General features: G+C 33.7%; 1 protein-coding gene across 1 annotated transcript in view; it reads right to left on the bottom strand.

The window, feature by feature from the left end:
• The window catches only part of pHCl-1 (pH-sensitive chloride channel 1), a 669,372-nt gene that overhangs the window by 389,052 nt on the left and 255,711 nt on the right, over positions 1-24,609 (bottom strand). The window lies entirely within an intron of this gene.

The following is a 24,609-nucleotide window of genomic DNA, read 5'->3' as shown; positions in this document are numbered from 1 at the left end:
TATATGCGTATACTGCAGCACCTAAAGCTAGATCCCACATGTTCTTCCTTAACCCGGAGTCATACATGTAGACTCGCACTTTGTCCTGCAATGTGCGATTGATTTGTTCTGAAACACCATTGTGATAAGGAGTGTTTACACAGGCCAGTTGAAGCTCAGCTCCCAATCGCTGGAGAACTTCTACTATTTGACCTCCGGTAAACTCTGTACTTAAATCAATTTTTAAATAACACATCTTTGCATCAAAGCCCAGTAAGTTTCGTGGACTGGTCACAAATTTGTCCAGACAATTTCCTGCTTTACTTTTAACTTTCACAGGGTATGCCATCGTTAATCTGGAGTAGTCATCTGTGTATACAATTATAAATTTGTACCCTTTAGGATCAGTGGCCGGGATAATCAGTCCTATTGTATTGGCGTGAATTATCTCAAGTGGTTTAGATTCCCTCTTTCTATTGGTGTTAAAAGGCAATGTTGTAATCTTAGCGATTTTGCACACCTTGCATGTTGCAATGAAGTTCTCGAACACGGCCTTATTTAATTCTTAATGTCCAGAAACTTTCTTTGCAATGTCTTTAGATATTCCACTGACGCATGCCCGAATCTTGCATGCCAGAGCATGGCTCTATTATTTCTTTCAAATGTTCTGTAATTTTCTGTAAAAGAGTTTTGAGCTTCTGGAATCTCACCAATTATAAGTTCTTTATAATCATTAATTTTTCTAACTTCAACAGTTTTCTCAAACTCTATTTCTGAAGTCGTATCTAAACAAACTCTTCCAGATAAATTGTTTGAAGTTCCAGAGTATCTCCTATCAGTTGTGCTGACTTGCTGAATCTTCTTTGTCTTTGCTGTAGAAGCATTTTTAGTCATCAAACAATCTATAATTTCCTTGCACTTCTATTTGCTACCTGTGCTTTGGTAATCTTGCTCTAGTTTCACTATCCAGTAAGGACTCTTATAGACGCCCGATATCATTGTCTCGTTAGAACATGGATCGAAAATGTCTAGTTTTGTATTATCTAAGTAAATACTCACGCCTCTCTCAGCAAACTGTCGAAGCGACAGCAAGTTTCCAGCGAGCGTTTCTGTGCATATGATTCTATCTAGGACTATCTTGTTTTAGTTATTATGAGCCGAAATGCACCCTTCTCTTTTCGCTCTCAAATCTGCGGAGGAATATTTAGTCGCGCATTTACTAAATTTTCTTTCACAATATTTAAAATTTTTAAGTAATGTTTGGATTTAGCAAAATGTTATGTAGCACCTGAGTCTGCTATAAACTTGACTTTGTTTTTGTTACAAGTGTTTCTTCTAGAGTAGAGAGCAGAGTTTTGGGGTCGATAACAAGCAAACCACTACATGCATTAGATCTAGGCAATTCTATATTACTTTTACCCTCTCTGACTCGTTTCTTGTTATCAACACTGGCTTTCTTGTTGATATTTATCCCATGCTGCTTATCATCTTTCCGTTTATTTCTCTGTCTATGTTTATTATTATTGTTTTTTTATTACTATTGCTACCACCACCATTATTACGTTTAAAACTCTAATTGTTAGACTTATTTGAATTACCTCTGCATCTACCAATGTATTCTCTTAAGTTTTGGACAAATCATTGGCACGTTTTAACATCGCCTGAGATTTTGTCCCTTCTTCCGGCAGTCACTCGAGTAGTGGCCTTTATTATTACATTCACAACAGAAGGCACTGGTTGTGGCTGCATTTGCGTTTGGCACCGTAGCAGTGGATCGAGAACCTACCTCACCTCAGCTTAATCCAGCTCCAGCTCCCCCTTGGCTTACTTCTGCACCAGCTAATGGTCGTGGGAGAAATCCTTCAGCTTCCTGTTTTAAAATATATTGTCGTAAATACTTGCAAGATAAGCCATCCTCGCTTTCAAACAATCTATTAAAGTCTGCAATTCTTACGTCTGGTACTCCATTGATAATTGCGTGATAAAAGCTATCTTTTTTCTCATCTTCAGGAAAACTATGAGTTTTACTAACGAGTTAAAAATCTCTTATCGATCCATTAAAAAATTCGCCAAATTTAGTAGCACTTTGTTTTTTAGGGACAATCTAACTAGTATTACGTTTAAGGCCTGTTCTTTACTACTCTCCATCTTTTCTTGAATGGTATTTATGGTTGCTCCTAAATTTGGGTCAATTGTGTCAAGACGTTTTTTAACTTTTAATTCTGCCTGTAGTTGTTTTAAAAATAATCCCACTTTGGTTTCATTAGTAAAGGAATAGTTAAAACAACCTGAACTATCTGTATAAATGACTTCTATCTTTAAGCTATCGTTAGATGTATTACGTCCGATTGTTAGTGAGTTATTAATGAAGTCGGAGTTCAAGTAGATCAATTGCTTACCTAGTTTAGGACCTGAGGTGAAGGTAGTAAATTTATTTACCTCGTGTGTTCGACTCCTGGCAGGGTCTCGCTCAAGTTTCTTTATTATGTTTTGTTGAGCAGGGAGACGCTGCTCAAACTCGATTCGAAGTGCCTCTTGGGCTTTGTTGTTTTTCTCTCTTTCTTTTTCAATGGATTTTTTATGTTGTGAGGCGATGACCTCAAACCTCATTGACATCCAAGAGCACTGTCAATATCACTCTTCTTCAATTGATCTTTTCATTTCTTCAATTTCTTTCTTTAAAACTCCTGGAATTTCGTTTCATGAGCTTATGAAATAATGATACTAAGGGTTTTGAGAGATTTTTTTTATTAGTTTTATCTTTAGTTCATTGGCGCACGCCATTTGTTTGTTCAAATTTTCTATCTTTGTCCTTAGATTATCTTTTCTATCTTTTAAATCTTTAATTTTATCTTTAGACAAGCTACCAATCAAATCTATCTTTCTATCTTTCAAATCTTTAAATTTATCTTTTGTCCAGGTATCAATCAAATCTGTCTTTCTACCTTAAAAACCTTTACTTGGAATACGCTGTTGTTTGGGGATGAATCGAATCTGACCAGCACATTTTTCTGTCAAATCAAACAGGTCTAGCATGCCTCGGTAATGATGCCCAGACCATATTTAAAAAAAAAAAAGATGATCATCATATAAGACTGCGTCCCAGGAAAATAAAAACACAATTGGAGTGCACACACGAATGCAATGAATGCGCGCCACTTATAAAATGTGCTACAGTGAACAGCCTGAGCGTGCGAGCGCAACATATATAAGGCCACCCACTACAACAGCGTGATTCCTGCACGTTAGGGCACAACATTAATAAAATTTAAATTTAAATTACCCATGTATTTAACAGCTTCATTGTATACGGAAAATATGGCCAGGTTATTTTTACATGTTACGACCACCTCCTCGAGTTCCCCTAGATTGTCTTCAATCTTTTTGTATGCATCGTTTATTATATTTATGGCATTTTAATTTAAAAGTCATGGGGAATAAACAAACAAAAGCACTTTTTTTTATGTGTCTACATGCGTGTAAAGTTAATAATTTCTTTGTAAGGGTAACATGTAAATTGAGCGTAAATGAATCCGAGAAAAAATGGCATCAGCATCATATATGACAGGCATAGAAAGAGAAAGAAAATGTCTAATTAACAGCATTTACTGTTCTACGCCCGCCACCAGCTGTAATGTAAGAAGATACGCACCTTCAGTTCGGCCGAACGCAAGCCGTTACCGAAACACGCACCTCGCCTCAAGGCATTGCCCTCGGTGATGACTGACTGGTTTAGCAACAACGCGTCTCTTTTGTCACGATGCTGGCCTATCACTTGTATAAACAAACATGTACTGGCTCTTGAGCTCCACGAATTTCCAAACAAAGAAGACTATCTAATAAAAAACACCTCAGTATTGCAATCTTAACTAAACTATCTTATGCCATCTCGAAACAAAACACAAATTTTTCAAAGGGTGCGATGAACGAACATGAGAAAAAATAGCGACACTTCATGTAAATACGCATATTTCAAGGCAATATAGTACTTACTGCTGCTTATTTTCTTCTTGAGTTCATCCATCATAATTGCTCCGCCCAAGGCTTCGAGAGTTGGGCTGTCGTTCACTTCTTGAGGCAATTCGGCCACTGCACTCTTATGTCCTTGAAGCTGCTCTGCCACCTTCTGGGGCTGACCCTAACTCTTATTACAAGAAATCGGGGTAGGAGGATTGCTAATCTTCTCTGATTCACGCTGCTAGTCACCTGACAAAGAGCTCCTGGTTGCTTCCACCATTACGGTAACACGTAATAAGAAGGCACAAAAAAAGAAACGTGGGATGAGCTTGAACACGGACGGAGAGAAAATAAAAAGCTGATAATTCTTTTAAATACACACCTACACTACAATTTAAGGTCCATAACCTGTTAGTAGTATAGATGTATGGGTGTGCTCTCAGGAAATAAAAAGTTCAACACTGTCACTCTTAATACGAATACGTTTATTTCACGCTATCTTAAGTATTTACTATCTTTAATCTTTACAATCTTAAATATAATCGTAAGCTAAACTAGAAAAGCAAAATCAAACCAAAGGTTACACAAAGCGGAGAGTGCGTATAAACAGACTGACTGACTGTGCGGAACTGGATTAAACGACAATCATACAATGTAACAGTAGTGTTGCAGCGTCTCAACTCCTTGCTGTTGCGCATGTACGAAAAATTTAGTTACTAGCGCAAAATATAAATCTCATACATATATTAGAACATACAATTTCAGAAGACGTTAGGTGACAACGAAAATAAAGGTATAGTTATGGTGAAATAGAGTAGGGTGTTCTTCAATCAACAACAAAAATAAATCCAATGTAAAATTGTATTTTGTTTCATTATTTTATGGAGGACATCAAAAAACAGTAAAATAACTTGTTTTAAAAAAAGGATGTGGGAAAGAGAGATGGTGTAGACATACCCACAAAAATAAGTATGTAGTATAGAAAGATTGAAACGAAATATAACTTAATTTACCATCGAGACTTCACACCTAATAAACCAACTTGGTTAAAACAGGTTTTATTTATAATTTAATTTTATTGTTATTAGAAGAAAAACAGATGAAACAAAAAAAACACGAGTTAAAGTTATTGAATAACAGAAATAAGGTGTAGACAAATATAAGAATAACAGGGAACTCAGAAAAACTCTAATATTTAAAAAAAGGGGCGGGATATTGGCCCCTTCTAACGCTATCATGTTGTCATCTTGAAAAAATTTTTAGTTAATGTGGGATAATGTGAGGGGTCAGAAGACGAGTTAATTACTCTATATTTACCCCTCTTTTAAATATTTTTACAAAGAAATTTTAAGTTTATGTGGTGGGCTGTGGAAAGGCTGTTAAAGAGACCTATAAATTAAAGCGGTGTGTGAGTAGTTTTTACACATTTGTTGTACGAGAAATGTTACGGAAAAATTAAGAAAATGTTCCCTTATTTTTTAGAAGAGACCATAGGAGATTTGGGGGGCGTTAGAAAACATGATAATTACAACATTTTCTGAAAATGTTCTAAGTTTTTGCGGAGGTAATGGAGGGTTGCGGAAGCCACGAAAGCCTCTATGGGATCGTGAGGGTATGGGGAAGATAGGGCGTTACCTTTTTTTTGTTGGTATAAACTCAAATGGAAAAAAAGTGTACATATATATATATATATATATATATATATATATATATATATAATCTCGTTTCTTACATGTAAATGGTACAAAAAGTGTTTCTTTGTAAATAATAGCGATCTTTACTATTTTATTTTATGTACAATAAATCACTTGATGTAGCTGTCAATCCTACTGTAAATAATAAAGAAATAACATTTAATGTTATTATTTACGGTATATCTCTTTTAGTTACTTTAACAAAAAATTTATATTAATTTGTTGTGTTCAGTAAAGCTTGACCATTCTGCTTGATACGTATTTGCCACATATGTTAGGTTTTAATCGTCTCAATTTAAACAGTTAACAGAGGGATCTAACTTACCGATCTAATAGCACGCAAAGTTTAAACAAACTAAGGATAATTTTCTTACATTGCCCCCCTTCAGAAGATTTTTGGTACAAAAATTTAGTGTGACTAAAATACACTACATCATAAATTAGTAAGAGAGTATAAGTAGCTACGTTGAAGATGGTGTAAGATATAATTTACCACGAAAAAAAAAGGGTTTTTATAAATAGAAACCTACGTTATTAAAACTTTCATCTTGAAATTTGTTTATTGCCATTGCAAATGCCACAACGGTTGGAAATTGTTAACGATAAAAAATAGAAGATAATGTTGAGGTGTTTCCTGTATCTAAGGTTATTCTTGAAATGAAAACTCTATTTCCAATTTTTTTTCCAGTTATTATTTCTACTTTTACATTAGACTGTAATAATTTTGTGATTCTTAAACATATTCTATTACACAGTGCATGTGATATACTTTAATTTCAGAGTAACATCACTGTTGCACCAATTATTAGACTTAGTTTATAAGGGGGTAATCCTTCACAAATACTGTTAATATTTTCACCATAAAACTTAAATAATCATTATCGTCTGATTTATGAACTTCTTTACAAGTTGCAATATCTATACCTCCTCCGGCAGTTAATTTTTGAAGAATTTTATTATTCAAATAACAGGTGAGCTCGTTATGCGATGTTCGTATAACACTATTCATCGAACAGTTATAGATATTAGAAAATATTTGAGAACATACATCATTTAATATTTAATTCTAAGGAATGTTAAAAAATTTTATTTTCCCTTTTTCCATTTCCAATCATAATTTTCAAAATCCTTTATCGCTATATCGAATACTGATTTCTAGTTTTAAAATTTAAAATGAATTTCATAATAATAAAGATTTAATAGTTTGTTCGATAATAATTTTTTTATAACCGTTACTTATTACTAGAAGAATCTGACGAAAATCACCTCTTACAATAATGAATTAATTTTTCATGAAAACATTTTTCAGTTTTATGTTGTTTTTTGAACATGAAACTCTGCTCTTAGTTGTTTACAGGATTTTTTGTGGGTCAGTGCATTTGCACATGATCAGTAATTAAGGAGTAAGAATAAATAAACTCCAAAAATGTCGGATGTTGGTTTGAGCAACGTTTCGTTGTTGCTAACGCCAACCTTATCAGGCTTGGTCTATATTGTTATGACGATCGTTACAAACTGTAAACAGTATTTACACTGTATCCAAAAAAATTTTTAGTATTACAGAAATGTCTTAACGTTCTTTCTACTATTTCAAATGCTTTTTTTTTGGAGTCATTGATGCCTTATTTTAAATAATTAGGTCAACTGGTCTTAATTTTTTTTTATCCAACTCAAATTCTGAAAAGGCACTCTATATTATTGTGATCTAAGGGAAGTCTAAATACTGAGTAAGGAATACTGAAACTATCTACGGTGGTTAACCAGCAGGCTTGTTCACAGTAGTAGTATTACAGCCTCGTGCTCTCTCTCTCACTGCAGTGCGCATCAGGCTCTGTACAATGTCTGCTATATGTAATAGCCTCAGCTGTATATCCGTAAATGGTGTGTATATTCACAATAAAACCATGAACAGTTACCTTCCCTGTTAAATATCTGAATAACTGAAAAATCTCGTGATCTTGGCTACAAATCTGTTATTTTTTTTAACTGCCGTGAGTGTAATTAAAGTTATATTTATGTAGATTCGGTACGAATTTATGACCTTTATATTCTCAACCAGCCGGTAAGTACGATTTTCCAACAGTTTTTTCGCCAAATTTGACATGCTAAAGGGGCATGAAATTTTAAGAGTAAGTACTTTGAAACAACAACAACCTCTGAAAATTTTATCAAGTTCGTGAGATTTTTCAGATTATTGGTAAACCACCTTAAATTCTTACATTTTCGGTTTTTAAATATTAAAGAAGAATGTTATAAAAGTAAAACAAATAAATTTCAAGTGATTAAATATTAAACTTTTAACTTTTTACGCCGGTGGTTGGTGCGCGAAGCGCGCAGGGGGCGAATATATATATATATATATATATATGTATGTATTGACGTGGCAAATCGGCATCACAGTAAAAGTATATGTTTAGCAGTAGCAGACAAGAGGAGAGGCGGTACAATACGTACCAACCCTCCCTTATCTAAAGCACATGTACCTGCACCTATCCCTACTATGGGCAGCACAGCCAACTCTTGACCGTGTGCAAAAGTTGGTATGTGTGTGTACCAACACATGCAAGTAGCTAAGGTACTGAGGCAGCATTTATCGGCAAGCTGGCAGGAGGATTACTCTTGCTTTTGTCTACTTGCCATCTTGACGTGTTATTCGGAGGTGACAATTTACATCTGCAGCGGTAAAATGGTAGGCCTACTTCCTCATATCTCGCCCCTACTGTATAAGCATTGTGCCAAGCAGCAACTGCGGAACCTGTACTAGTAGGGATATGGCTGTATTAAATTAGGGGAAGTTGGATAGTTAGGCAGTGTAACTCTTTATGTAGTGATTGCATTGAGTTGTTTGAAAATATAGATAGCAACTATATGTTAAAACATTGGTGTCTTCCATTAATCCACATTCAAGTGCCAGCTACTTGTCTTATTCCTTTAGTCCTGTAACTAAATATCCACATGCCATGCCTTGCTACTTATAGGTAAGTGAGCGAGGCATGACATGTTACAATACATTAATACGATCAGGTCGAATATAGCTATGATCAGCTGTGTCTAGAGGATATTTTTCATGTTTTTAAGTACTTCTTGACAATCTTCAGACCAAATAAATTTCTGATTTTTTCTACGACAAGGTAAATTTTTGGAACATATTTATTGTAAAAATTGATTCCCCCTAAAAACTGTCAGACGCTTTATCGGTTTTTTGGCACTGGAAAATTTTTTATGAAAACTAAGTTATCTTTTATTAGAACAATCAAATTTTATTTTATTATGTGTCTTAGGTATTGCAATGAGTCCAATGAAAATGTACATTTAGAAAGTTTTAATCCAAATCCTTCAATCATTCTTTCTTGTAATAATTGTGACATATGATTAATATGCTCTCCAAACGATTTTGAAAATATGAATATGTCACCTGTATAATTTAATGTAACTTCTGATAAGTAGTACTTTCTCATTATGCAACTTAGGATTCTTTAAAAAATTGCTAGTGATCTTTTCAATCCAAATAGTGAACAAATCCGTTGAAAGTAAAATTTTTTAGTTACTAAGCCTATTTTTCTTATATTCTCTATTCGTGGGGGTATAGACCAAAAGGCAGAGCTTATATCTAATTTTGAAAAACATTTAGAGTTTCTTATTTTTGATACGATATCATTGATTAGTGGGAGCAGTTGCGATTAAGGGACCATGAATTTATTTCAGTCTCTAAAATCTATGCATGATCTTGATTTTTTTAATATTTTTTTTTGTATGCTAATTTTACTGGGGTAGCACTAGGGCTATATGATTACTCTACAAAGTTTATTTTTAGTAGCTCTGCGATTTCTCCCTCTATTTTTTTATCTTCAATTGGGCACCAATAAGGTCGTTTATTACAATATTTATCCATTATAAGGTCAATCCTGGCTTCATAACCCTTTACTCTACTTACATTATCCTTATCTTTTACAAATGTATTTTTATATTTGTTTATTATAAAAAGGTGAATCACCTGCAAATTACTCGTAACTGCAGTACAATGATGATTTATGTGCATGCACGCTGGCTTATGCTGACCAGAAATGAAAAAAAAAATGTTTTTCAACAACCGTCGATGTAAAAGTTTAACTGAGAACAGTTAAACTAAAATATTAAAGGCAAATATAATTTTAGATTAGGATCAAATAACATAAAGTTAAATAGTGAGATAACTTAGAAGTAATACATATAAATAAGCGAAAACATTAGTAAAAGCCAGAACCGTAACAAATATCCAGTACTCACTACACCATTAGCAAACAACTACATTACATATTAACTATGACAAGCCTGGTAAACAACATTATTAACTTTCAAGGGATTACCCAATTTTTACCATTGAAGCTCACAAGCTTATGATTTACCGAGTAACCCTTTTTGCATCCCATTAATAATTTCATAAACATACTGCAAAAGTCTAATGTGTAATCTTGTTAGTTGCTAACACTTCTTCCCAAATGTAAAGGAAAACGAAAAGTTAACTCTTCCCCTTTTCTTGAATCGGAGATGTTGAGAGAGAGAGAGAGAGAGAGAGAGAGAGAGAGAAAGAGAGATAGTTCGTAGGCCTGCCTTCAATAGGGGTAACAGAGTCTCTGATTCCCTAGGGTACCAAGAAACGACTCCCTCCCCAACGACTAGCAGCAGAAAAACATGTTGACTAAAATTCTACCAAAATCCCGCATTATTTTTGCAACATTACAAATATTGAAAACTACCTGTAAACCTAATTATGTTAACTTGTGTCAGGCAATGTACTATTATTCTCATTATTATTTCAACAACTGCTATTCTTATTATTATTACTTTAGTTATTATGATTATTATAATTACTATCATTATTATTATTATTATTATTATTATTATTACTATCATTATTATTATTATTGTTATTATTATTATTATTATTATTATTATTACTATTATTATTATTATAACCACCACCACTAATATTATAATTATAAGTTATTACAGCAGTAGTCACCGTTTTGGCATTTAAGTAGTAGTATTAATTAATAAATCGTAACACACCAATCATTTATTTACCCGAGCATTAATTAAATCGTTAAGCAATTCTTACTGCTCTTTTTGCAACGATTTCAGTTAAACAAGCGACCGTTGTTTAGCATTAGTAAATAATAATATTATTCTGTCTTAATGATAATGTTAAGTTATATTGAAATCCTGTCAGATTTGTAGGTAAAAGGAAAGGAAGGGCATGAGTAAGTGAATCTCCCTTCCTTCTTTTAACGCAAAGAGGAGAGTGAGCTGGATGTGGGAAGTGCCAATTTTTGAGTGGCTAAACTAGAGCAGTTCTAGACAATTGGATTTTCGGCTATTGTCATTTTTACAAGATTTTACCCCGGCAAGCTCTCCTGCGTTGTTATCAAACCAGCGCGTGACCGAGGTCCGCTACTCCTTATAAAAAGGCCTGGAGGCCCCGGAAAAGGCAGTTGATTTTGTTTTTCAGCTTCGAAAGGTCGACTAAATAGTTAGAGTCCACCTCTACTATTACTCAATCCTCCACGAGCGCGTAATATTCTAAATACTTCACTGGCCTAGGCTCGCACTGGTTCGCCGTTTACTTCTGTTTTATTTTTAAATTAAAGTAAGTGTTAAGGTTAATATGACAAATTTTATGAATTCCCTCTTTTTCCGTTTTTACTCTTTTTCTGCCGGGTCCATAACTAAGTTTGTTTTACGCGCACACTATTATTCACTAAGGTATTGGTGCCCGTGGATCATCGGGAATTTTCAAGTTTGTTGTACGTGCACACCATTTTTCACCACTGTATTGGTACCCATGGATCATCGGAAATTATGATGTTTGTTTTACGTGCACACTATTATCTGCCACGGTATTGGTACCCGTGGATTATCGGGAATTGTTTAGTTTATTTTACTCGCAAACCATTATCCCCCATGGTATTGGTACCCGTGGATCATCGGAAATTCATAAGTTTGTTTTACGCGCACACCACTATCCACCACGGTATTGCGGTATTGGCACCCATGGATCATCGGGAATTATTAAGTTTGTTTTATGCGCACACCATTATCCGCTACGGTAGTGGTACCATCGGAGCAAAAACTGACGGGATTAAAGCGTAAATCAGTCCTTGCGATGGTATTAGTATATCCGAGTCAGGTTGCGAGTCTAATTACCATTTACCCCCACGTAACCTCTAGAAACGATACTTTTTCCCGTAATGGTGCCGGTATCATCTAGATCGTGGACGGGATACCCATCAATAAGGTAAATGTACCTATTATGACCATAAATTTCATCATTCTTACTTTTTTCATTTTTTTTCTTAACTGTGAGCTGTAACAGTCAAAATTTTGGTGTTAGCTGGTGTGCTATAAATTTACCATTATTATTATAGTTTTAAAATATGGTTCTTAATTGTTAAAATACTTCATTTTATAAAAAGATTATAAAACTAAAAATGTACATAATTGTGAAACGTTGTACCGATTGTTTTGTATTATGTCCCAATTTATGAAACTTTTTAAAAAACGTAAATTTAGTATAATATTTCAAGATAAGTAAAGTTTTTATTTTTGTTTCAAATTTTTGCTTCACTAGATGTTCCAACTTTCCTATTTCATTGTGAAGGTCTTCTGTTTTTTTTTAAATTTTCCTCTATCTATTCTGTCATATATATAATTCGGCTGGCTTGTAGACATTAGGTCAATGAGTGTTCTATTGTAAATAATTGTATTTACTTGCAGTAAAAGTTTTTTTTTTATAGAGCATTTAAGTAATGAACCTATTTATCTAAACTGCATTGCGTATCTTATTGGGCCTCAGCCTTTACTAGCGAACGTAGAACGAAAACTATCTTTCTAATTTTTTCATTTTGATTCGATTTTAAGCTTAAGCAATGTACAGGTGTAACAATCTATGGCACTCTTGTTTATAAATAATCTTAGTATTCTAATTTTTTCTCATTCGAATTAATTTTAAGCCGCTTACATTCTTTGTCAAAGCAAGTTATCCACTGAACAGCATTCGAGCTTTTCCCATCGAATTGTTGAATGGTGAATTCTACGGCTACTTTTTTCAGGTTTTGTTCTTTGGATTTTTCGTCTTTATTTATCAATTGCTTCTCTTATAGTTAATTTAATGATTGCTCTGAGTCAGTAGTAGACGGCATGTTTGTATCTATTATCTCTTCAGATTATTCCTTAGCAAACTGTACATTATCGTTTTCATCGCGATATTCGCTTTTTAAGTCTTCTGTAAGAGAAATCCAAACATTTTTGACTTGCTTCCTTTTTATTGCACGTTTTCATTACTTCAACATATGCTGACGTTTTAATAAGTGCCTCGGAATTTTGTACATTAAGGTAGCCGTGTGAGATCTTATACATGTGGGTAACTCTTTTACAAACTAAACATCTTTCTAACCGTCCCACTTTTTATTTGGCTGAAGATTTTTTTAGGAGCTCTATATCGAAAAAAAAATACCTATTCGAGGATTTTTATTTTTCAGAAAGGGTTAAAAGTTTGAGAGTTTCGTGATTTCTGCCTTGGAGACTTATTTTAAATCACTCATAACTCTCGTTCTTTTTAAGATAGAATAAATTTTTTTTATTTTAAAGATAATAAAGTGAATTTTAAGAAAAAAATATTTACAACAAAGTTTAGAAACACTTTCATATTGATATTAACAATTGAAATGTTGAAATCAATTTTTAACTATTGTCCCCAAAACTTAACAGTCATTTAATACAGCCATCGTAGTTTACATCAAATTTTCTATAAAAACATGTTTTTAATTGATGGAGAAATTATTATTACTGGGAGAAATACATTCATTTATGTAGCATGGCACGTCGTATCGGTGTGTAGGCACCTCTGCATGCCTATCCTTCTAACCCTACATCATTTTTCTAAATAACATTAATAGTTCTCAAACTATTAGTCTATTTTGTCGTTTAATTATTGGTTTCTCCTTTTGAATTTGGCGGATTTTGATGAGGAACAAACTACAGATGGCAATACGTGCTCAAATATACTGGTTACCTTGGCTGGCATGCTGGCCTGCAACTTTCAGTATATGTAGTACATTCTTAGAGTTACAACCTTTTTTCTTTGTGAAAGCGTTAGAAATTTTATTTGAAAGCTGTTATAAAAACTGTTTTAGTATTACTTTTTGTAATAATAGTTCTTCTGATTTCTGTTTCGAAGTTGATAAAAACTTTTGTGAAAACTGCTTGGGATTGGTTGTCTCGTCTGGACTCACGTGCTTAAATTCATAGGTCACGAAACTATCTTTAAAGCGTGTATTTTAGGAAAGTGACGAGTCATTTAGATTATTTTGAATGAGACACGTGCACGCGCGCTCGCATGAAAAGTTGAATACCAGACCGATGCCTAAAACAATAAGGTCTAACGTTCACACTGACAGATTTTCTTACTTTTTCTATTTAGGAGGTCACTCAAGTAAAGCGTCGCGATTGTGAAAAAATACTACAGGTCAACTACGTCAACTTAACGTACGAATAACTGCTGAGGCTTCTCGACAAAAAATTTGTGATTCCTGTCGTCTGCGCATTTAAAAGAATGATTAAAAAAAAGAAAATACAGCTAATTTTAAAACGGTATTAATTATACGACATGAGATTAATAGAGTAAACTTATTTTTTATTATTTCTTGACGCTTATAATCATGTTTCATTCTTTACGGTAGAAAGATGAACTAGAGTCATCAAACGAAGTATCTGAAGGACGATTAAGTCGTAATGGAACTTCGAGATCTTAAGGTGAAAATCAAAAATTTTTGCATGACAGTGTTGATCATTTGAATAAAGGATTACGTTTCTTGGGATCATCGCCTACTTAAAAAAGCAAAATTAAGTCAAAAACATTATTCTGAGGAGAAAAATAAAAAAATCACTCAGACAATTAAAAAGAAAGTTTTTCACGCAAACATTGATAATCCAGATGATGTTGATGATAATAACGCAATATTAAGAACCTTGCAAGAAAGTTTTAACACAAGTACAGACCGTTGTCATAAAGTAAGAATTTTGACTATTTTCAGACATTAGTCTTATCAGAAAGTCCTGGTAAATTTTTCCACAGCTACTTGCCATATGACAACTGTTGCAAAAAATATTGCTAAAGATAAAAAAATATTAGGCAATCCAACTCCCAAAAGCCATTCATCTATAGAAGTGGATGTTATGAACAGTATAATGAACTTCTATCAACCTGATGGACACGCACAAATTGTACCCTGTAAAAAAGATTTCATGGCTGTAATAGTGGATGCTTACAAAATACAGGTGCAAAAATGGCTAATTTTTGATAATTCAAAAGAGTTGTATAAACTATTTGAAAAAAAAATCTGACAACAAAGTGTACTAATTCAATGCACTTATTATATTTTGTGATAACGCTATGAGTGCACCGGTGTAGATAATATTATTAAAGAATTATAACAAAATTTCAATAACAAATTCATTAAAAATTTGCATAACAAACATTGGGTGACAGTAGATAGAACTATACTACAAACTTTGATATCTAGTGTAAATTAATTTTTACAACTTTTAAGCAATAACTTAAAAACATTTGATTTATTCTTCTTTGGTTGAAATTGAATTAAATTCTTGGGCTTCAAAAAAAAGACTAATAAAAAATAATTGTATTGTTACATGTGATTTCAGCGAAAATTACGCATTTTTTTCTAAAATTCCATACAAGGTGTGCCCTGAAATAATGATCAAGTAACTGTATATCCATTTGAAATTTACTGTAAAGACAAAAAAGATGAATTTAAAGCCAAAAGATTTGTTTGAATTTCTGAATGCTTGCATCATAATACAGTTACTGTTCATCTTTTTCAGAAACATCTTGTAGAATGTATTAACATGAGTTTGAAAGGTGTTCATAAATTTAATATATTTTCGGATGGTGCTAGCGCACAGTACACAGATAAAAAAGAATTTATTTATCTTACTCATCATTTAAAAGATTTTAGAATATTAGCCGAATGCTATTATTTCCCTACGTCTCATGGCAAGGGACCATGCGATATAATAAGTGGGACACTAAAATGACTAGCTGCCAGAGTTAGTCTTCAAAGGATAAATGATCCTATTCGAACACCTCACGAATTATTAACTTGAGCAACAGAAGCTTTGCAAAGCATGACGTGTCGTTATTCAACTAATGATAAGTAAGATAAACAGGAATACATGTTGTCAGAAGGACTTCAAAAAGCTTTAACATAAAAACGCACTTATCAATTGCATTACATGATACCAATCTTACTTTAGAGACTAGTAGCGAAAATGTTTTTATTAAATGACAAAACAACAACCGTAAATATCTTTAAAAAGATATTGAGTTGATTATACGTAATGTTCAAAATTAAGAATAAATATGGTTCTTCATTTACTAACATTTTATTATTATTATCACTTTGATAAAATCATAAATGTTAATTAGAAAAATAATGTAGGGTTAGGATGATAGGCGTGCAGAGGTGCCTATGCACTGATACGACGTGCCATGCTACATAAATAAATGTATTTCTCCCAGTAATAATAATTTCTTCATCAATTAAAAACATGTTTTTATAGAAAATTCGATGTAAAATACGATGGCCGTATTAAATGACTATTAAGTTTTGGGGACAATAGTTAAAAATCGATTTCAACATTTTAATTGTTAATATCAATATGAAAGTGTTTCTAAATGTTGTTGTGAATATTTTTTTCTTAAAATTTACTTTATTATCTTTAAAATAAAAAAAATTTATTCTAGCTTAAAAAAAATGGGAGCTATGAGTGATTGAAAATAAGTCTCCTAGGCAAAAATCATGAAATCTCCGTCTATCTAATAAGAAAATAAATCCTGGAACAGGTATTTTTTTTTATGCTGAACCCATGAAAAAAATTTTTAGCTAAATAAAAAAAGTGTTGATCAGATTTTGCCTGAATCTGTCTGGTTTGTAAAAGAAGTACCCATACGTCCATTTGGTGTAGTTATTCTAGTAACACACAAAATGTTGTATTTATTATCTGCGGCCACTAGCACTTGGAATTTAAATTGTAGTTTTTTCATTGTGATTAACGACGAGGATGTTGTTTCATAATGTTGTTTTTTAGATACAAGTAATATAAGAAGTGTTCCTCTCTAAATAACAAAGATCTTTATTATTTTATTTTACGTACAATAAAACACTTGATCAAATTGTAAATCCTGCCTGTAAATAACAAAAAACAACAATCAATATTATCATTTCCGGTATATCTCTTTCAATTACTTTAAGAAAAAAGCTAGATGTCGGTCTTTGGACCCCCAGCAAAAAAAAAACTTCCAACTCAAATTTTTATTTTACTTGGTAGTACAGAAACTAAGAAAATAAAGTAACACTTAAATATGAAAGATTCTTAAGAATTCGGTATAAAAAAAGTTAAAATTATATAATTATTACGTATTTGAGCACATGCATGCATAGAGTACATTTATTTCTGTCACATGTGATTCGTACATTCAAAGAACTTTCATGTTAGCTATGATACATGTAATAATATATGTACGAATTATTGGTCATGATATGCAGAACGGAACAAAAACTTTTACCATAGTACCCTGAAAAACGGCCTTTTGTCCAGTTGTGCGAGACAAAATTCCTTTTATTTATAATTACTATTCACGCACTTGATATAATATCTTATATGCACAATCATTTTTTGTTGGAATCATTGTAACAGAAAAATTTTTTTTAATTTTGGCTACCATAAAAGTAAAATAATTCACTTTATCTGATTGAGATTAAGGAAAACAATTGATATATAGCTATTTTTTATTGTAAAGTTCCAATTGTTCCTGCTATTCGTTTTCTGTGATTATTTTTTATTTAATATTAAAATTTAGCCATGCTTATAACTAATTTTTACTAACCTCAACATTATTAATGAGAATGTAGGTTTTGGTCCTGTGACAATTATTCTTATAATACATAATAGAGAAAAGAAAATAAATCAATTTATAGCTAGGATATGTAGGATGTAGCTTTGCCTTTGAGATTTGACTTCTTATTTTTAGACTGATTACGATTGTTTGTGTTAATCTGAGTAACATATATTTTTGCACTTCAATACTTATTCTCTATACGTGAAATTATGTTTGGCCTATCAAGCTTATTTTTGAGATATGACTGTTTTTCAAATACTTAGAGGTTATGTTGGGCCAAAATTTTTTTAAAGATTTTGAAAACGTCTATATCAATTTTTTTAGCACAGCATGGAAAAAAAACTTTTTTTTACTCGTTCTTTTCAAGATACATTCGAAAAAGGAAATAATTAAGGTTACGTTTCCGGCTCGAAGGACAAATGTTTGGGATTGAAAACCCAATGATTGTGGACTGTATGATTTGATTAACCAGTTGCGAGGGAAAAGAGTGGGAGCCAAATTGCTTGGTTTTGTTGAAAGATTAATACTCACACCTTATATATATAACAAAATAATAAAGTATATTAACAGCAGAAATTACAACACTTGATGAGAAAAAAAATTGAAAAACTGTGGTTAATAACAAAATTACGTTTTATGTGCGCTAGTTTAAGGATATTAAACAAAGTTGAAGAACAGTTATTTTACTTATATAATTAAACTGAAAATGATGTTGTTTGAGTCACGCGAGTAAATTACACAAGACATTTTCTCTTTCTATTTAAAACTGATTTACTCGAGAAAATGTCTGCTTGGTTGGTGTACACAGTGACCACACTGTGGTTCACTGGACGAGCTATCGGTGTGGACTAACTAAATGCTCACAGGCGAGCAGTCGTGAGCAGCCAAAGTTACTTAAACGTGGAGCGCTATGATTGGTGTTCACGCAGGACCATCGTACGCACGCTATTGGTTACAAAATACTAAAATTAATTGCTAGCGCACGAATATATAAATTCTATTAATGTTTGTAATACTAATTTGATGTTGAACATGTTTGTGCATAGTTAAACCCCTCTATATTTGTGTACCTCGATCATATAGTTCTTCTTTAGAATACCTGTAATGATTTTTATTTTTTTTTTGATTTTGCTACCCTTTTGAGACACAGTATTTTTTCTTGTTTTCAAAGGTTAGGCTGTCGTGATATACATATTTAAAACTTTATGCACGTTCTCTTATGGACATGTACACATATGAACATATATGTAATGACCAAGTCATGCAACCTGTATATATGTATACAATATACAAACGTATACTTTGCCTCTAGTATAGGTATGTACAGCTGTTTTTCTCTTCCGTCATCTTTTCTCCATACCTATACCATGCCTATACCTCAGCTTGAGCGAGCACTTTGGTTTAATCGGATCATAGAAAAATACATACCATATACTTATAATATACATATATATAAAGGTCTAGGAGCAGCGTGATGGGGAGGGAGTGCACGGAGTACTTGCAAAAGAGACAGAACAGCAGGGAGTGTGTAAGAAAGAAAATTGCGGAGAGGGCTTGGGCTCCAGGGTGGGTAGCTACCTTTTTTCGTAACGCATTACCCCTCACGCGGCTGTTTACGGCCTGACATTAGAAGTTTCACTTCAATAATTCGTACTTTATTCGTTATGTTTGTCATACAGCTTGACCACTCATGTCTCAATGTAAATGGTTAATTGAGAGATCTAGCTTACTGACTGAGTAACGCCCGTAGCTCAAACAAACTTAGGATATTTCCCCAACATGTACCCACATGCAGATACCTACACACACATGCATATCTTCTTATATTATATAGTTATCTCGGTGGAGCATTCCATACACCCCCCCCCCAGCCCCCTACAGAATAAGGTAAAAACCAATTATTTGCACCCATATTTTGACACATTGCAGTTTTTCCCAAAATCCCCACAGCCCCCCACGCAATTTTTCATGATACCCCACTGCACCTCCACCACTCTTCACACTACTTTTACATTTGGGAAACATGACAGGGATCATACCCTCTTTCTCGGACCTTAATGTGTATACAAACGTATACGTATTGTACATGAATTAATCTATTTTTTTTAATCTGCTTCACTATTAAATTACTTTAAGATAAAACTGTATAATCACCATGATTCATCTCATCGTCAAGAAGAAATTTAAAGTCATAATTGATTCATAGGAGGTCGTGGTGCAAAGTGTCATCTTACTAATATATAAAGCAAAGTCGCTTAAGCCGTTGTAATCGCTAACCGCAAAAACTACTGAACCGATTTTGCTGAAATTTTGCAAAATGACTCTTGATAAGTCCAAGATGGTTTTTGCATAGTTTTTTTCTTCAGAAAGTTAATAACAATAGAGATTAATAAGCTCAAATTTTTGCTAAAATAAACTAGCTTTGCGCCTTAGTTCAGAAGAATCCACTAGGTGGCATTAAAGTCAAAGTGAAGCCATACGTAATTAAAAATAGTGAAGAGTGGTTGTAACATGCCCCATCAAATTGTAAAATATCGTAGTTGTTCATTTGCTCTACACCTAGAACAGAGTCGTTAGTCATACAGCTGGGCATTCCAGCTACCAATGACACTCTTCTGTCATGGGCAAGCAAAATAAATTGGTTGTACTCCTGATCACCAAGATAACCGAGTGATACGGAAAAATACAGGTGTTCGGAACGTCAACGTCTCCTGGGAAAAACCAGGAGACGTGTCTAGCTATAGCACCATACGACCTGCTCCATCACTTCAGAGTTTGGTGGCCGTTTAACCATCTGGCCTGTTGCCGGCAGAGAAATTTCTAATTCAAATGTAAGCCAGGAAAGATAGCCCTGAAGAGTACCGGCAGCCTCCTTCTTAGTGGTCGTTTCAACGGCATATCTACAAAGAAGGTATTCTCCAGGCCAACTTTTCCGACTAACGAAGAGCGGTTGGTTATCCGGGGAACTACCTGATCACGAGATATTCTTTAGTCAGCGGCGTACCTCCCTCCATAATGGTCTCCATTCACAGAGACTATGAGAGTAAGAGTAAAGCTACCCGTAGCCTGCTCTCCATCATTGAGAATAATAATAAGGAATAGCTAGAAGTTTTACCACTGACCCTTTTCAGGGTCAATATAAGTATTTATGTTCCCTATTTAACCATAAATCTCATCGGTTCTTTTAAGGACCACTTACAACTTTACTGCAATTTTCGGAAACGATTCGCCGTTAGATAAAAGACTATGTAAAGCCGGCCAACATCAAACCAAGTCAGTTATTCACTGGCAGACGTCACAAGCGGAGTTGCTCGTCTTAAGGCTGGAAAACTAGGAATGATCGATTCTCTCAAAGGTCTGGGCAAGAAGAACCTAACAGCTATAAAGGAAAAATAAGCTTGAGCCAACGGGACAGTCTTCAACGGGCAAGTATCACGAACCAACCTCTCCACCTTAGATCACAAATACAATTGAGTCTGCAAAAAAAAAGATGCTCTAGACGTCAATGTCTTCGATGTTATACCAGGAGACGTTGGAAAAGAGCTCTACAACTAGCTCTAACGCTTCAAACGTTGCAGTTGTCCTTTCAATCAGTATGGTGCTATAATAACAGGCCAGAGAAGATCATTCTGAGGTAAAGAGGCAATTACCGTTGCTGGAAATTTCAGTCAAGAAAGAGTTTACTTAAAAAGCTTATCGATTCTTTTCAGGATCATCAGACGTTGAACTACTTTACCAACAAATATGTAATAACCTAATAAAGATAAAAAGAATAGCTTTTAGGGCTCACAAAAGTCTGAGCTATGCCAAAAGTCGCTATAAGTCGAATTGGAAGTAAAACCTGAAATGCATGTAATGAATACAATTTTAGGCGTTCAGAAAATGACGCTAAATATTTATCGTGGTTAAAGCAGTTTAAAAATCATTAAATGAAGAATTTTCTTAAGTGAGAGATCAGCTTTTCACTATAACCCTTATGGTAATCTCTCGAATGTTACAGATTTTTAAACAGGTAGAATATGTATTTTTATTTTAGTGGTGATAAAAAATAAAGAGATTAAACTTCAGGACTTTGTTGCTGTAGTAATAATGTTGTGAGATTAGAAAAAAAATTTTTTTTGAATGATATATTTTTTGTGAGCTTTAAATCCTTACATCTTAAAACAATAGCCCTATTCATAGACGATACAGGAGAAACTGCAAATCAGCGGGCTTTCAGGGCCAACGACTATTTTATGGCGTAAAGAATGTACGGTATTTTTCAGCATAATTATATATTTTTTTCTCTCTTTACAGCTTTTTACTCAATCAAATGAACTGTATTAATTTTAAACAAATGTGTTTTTAATAAAGTCTTTGTTCTGAAAAGTGTCAGAAATAGATTAAGATTTTTAACTGAAAACGTTTATTCACGTTACATGTCAACACACTATGCGTTATTCCATTTAGTGAGTCTCAGGTGAAGCTGAGACGGAGGATTGCTAGTTATTATTGTATGTTAAGTTATAAAGTTAACTGTTATATTATATAGTCAACTGTGTGGGTCATTTCAAGCAACGTTTCACCATATACAACTTTTTATTTTGGTCAAATCTACGTAAAACCACCCTTCCGTACACAGTTGGCAATTGTACGTGAATTACTCGGAATTGGACTAAACATTCAATCAAATTCATTTGCTTCGACATTTAGGTAGTCAATGGAACGTGAAAAGTAGGCTACTCTTGTAAAATATGCCCAAAAAAGTATTGTTTTTTTGTTTTGCATCAATACCATAACCATGACTCGTCATAGATTTGAAACCACGAGGTGAATAAAAATTAAAAATTTTCACTTTAGTTTCCCACCCCCTGTGAGTACTAGTTTTAACTTTTGACCCCTAATCTTAAAAATCGTGAATAAGAAAGGACCAAATGAGTATTCTTAATAATATCCCACGTATAGACACGCAAATTCACTTCCACCCCCTATCCCTCTATCTCATAACTTTTCATAGATATGCACCCTTGCTCCCGATGCCCAATAAAGTTAGATGATGTCTCTCTCGCCTCGGCGTCCCTCTGCATCGTACATATAATCCAGACTTATCTAACGAAGGGCGTAGCAACTCAATACATGTATATACTCTTTACTACATATGTAGCTGTACTGTTCCAAAGTAGGAGTGTCCGTGTCAAAGAAAAAAGTATAGCTACTGTCGGGCGCGTTGGCACTGATACGCTGTACCGTTTAGGACCATAACGCTCTCAAAATTGGTTAGTGTTAGAACTGTAGAGTCGCCAGTGTTGGTAATGCAACTGTACCTACGTTCTCTCAGTTCATGTGAGTATGTGTACACGGCAGCTGCAGCGATACCCGATTCTCTTCTCATCCCGAGTGTCCTTCGGGTCTTCGGGATATTATTGCATATCTATGTAACAGCAGATGCAACGTGACCTTGACTGAACTGCACCTACCACTTTTTTTTATACGCTGCTCGCGTTTCTCTATATACTTCCCATTAGAATCAAGAGGTTCTCACCCTGGTGCACTCCATCGTAACTCTGTGTTTGATTAAAGGTATGCCTGCCCATTACCAAAAAGTTACGTGCATACAGATATTGTCTATGGGAAAACTTATACAAATATTATCATCTGATTATCAATACCTTTATTGATTGCAATATTAATGCCGTAATAACCCATTGGATGTGTAAGTGATTGATGTCACAATTAAATCTGACGAGGTTTTTTTACTATATCAATGACAAAAGTTTACACGTGCATAGTAACACAGCAATGCACAGCCGTTATACGCACTGTTTGTCAGAATCATTGTAAAATATTAAAAAGTTTGTCTTAATTTTCATTTTATTTCTACCAAGTTAATTAGTTTCAGCGTTTCACCGCTACTGTACGCTACTTTTAAGCTCAACGGTATGATTCATTCTATAGTAAAGTATTTAACCAATTTAAAAGTTGGGGGTTGGCGCGTGAAATGCCCAGGCAGGGTGGATCCCCACAAGTATATATACAAATATATACATATATATATATATATATATATATATATATATACACACGGAATTTTTTTGTAAGTCACATTTTTTCATAGTTTTAATCTTTTTTTTTATCTTCCTCTGTTGTATTTAAACTTGTGTTGTTATTCTTATTGTTGTTAAATATATTGAGCCAAATCTTAATTTACCGTAATTAAAAATATTATTCTGCGTACATACGTCACCGTACTCTAGTCTTTAAAGCATACGTCTTTTCTTTCGTAATATTTTTTTTCCAGCGTAGAAGTACGTCTAAAAAAGGAGCCATTACCATATCCTGGCTGGGACGTGGCCTTTATCCCCAGGACGAAATATTTTGGAAGGAATCATATTTAGGAAGCAACATATCAGGAGGTCCTCCATATATATAAACGTACACAAAAATTGTTTAACCTGGTTGATGAATACACCATCAACTATAGGTCTAGCCAGTTAACACGCTTGATGAAAATTTAAATTAGTGAATTATGGTGTGAATTAAATACCTATGCTGCGGAAATCTGCCAAATCTATGAAGCCTTTGGGGACCTGAAAAACCCTCCATAAATCTGAATTCGATCCCAACTCCACGGAGATGTGGACTACGCCCTGAGAACCAGTAAAATCAAACGTTGCGAAGTTTATTCTGACCAGAAAACTCCTAATTTTTTCAGTTTTCATTAAATATGCGAAAAAATATGGATCCTACAGAAAAAAGTTCTGCATTAAACTTGTAGCTTACTTGATTATCTACAATTAAGAAAAAAAAGATACGCTACGAGCAATAGTTTAGTTGCAAACGGAAAAATACCACTGAAATCTGCAAAATCTTTGTTATTAAACAACTATAGTCACAGATTAGTTTAAATGTCAAAACTTCACAGAAATGTTGCTCAAGAAATGTACAAAAACAGTGCTCCAAAAATCAAGTCGATTGGTCTAATAGCTTAGAATAATTTAATTTGTGAATTAAAAAAAGCAAAAAGTGAAATTGTTAGTAAGAATT

The sequence above is a fragment of the Copidosoma floridanum genome, unplaced genomic scaffold, assembly GCF_036245765.1.
Source record: "Copidosoma floridanum isolate Cflo_tuat_1 unplaced genomic scaffold, Cflo_Japanese_pri ptg000004l, whole genome shotgun sequence".
Lineage (NCBI taxonomy): Eukaryota > Metazoa > Arthropoda > Insecta > Hymenoptera > Encyrtidae > Copidosoma > Copidosoma floridanum.
Note: the sequence above shows the minus strand (reverse complement) of the source record. Positions and strands in the feature narration are given on the sequence as shown.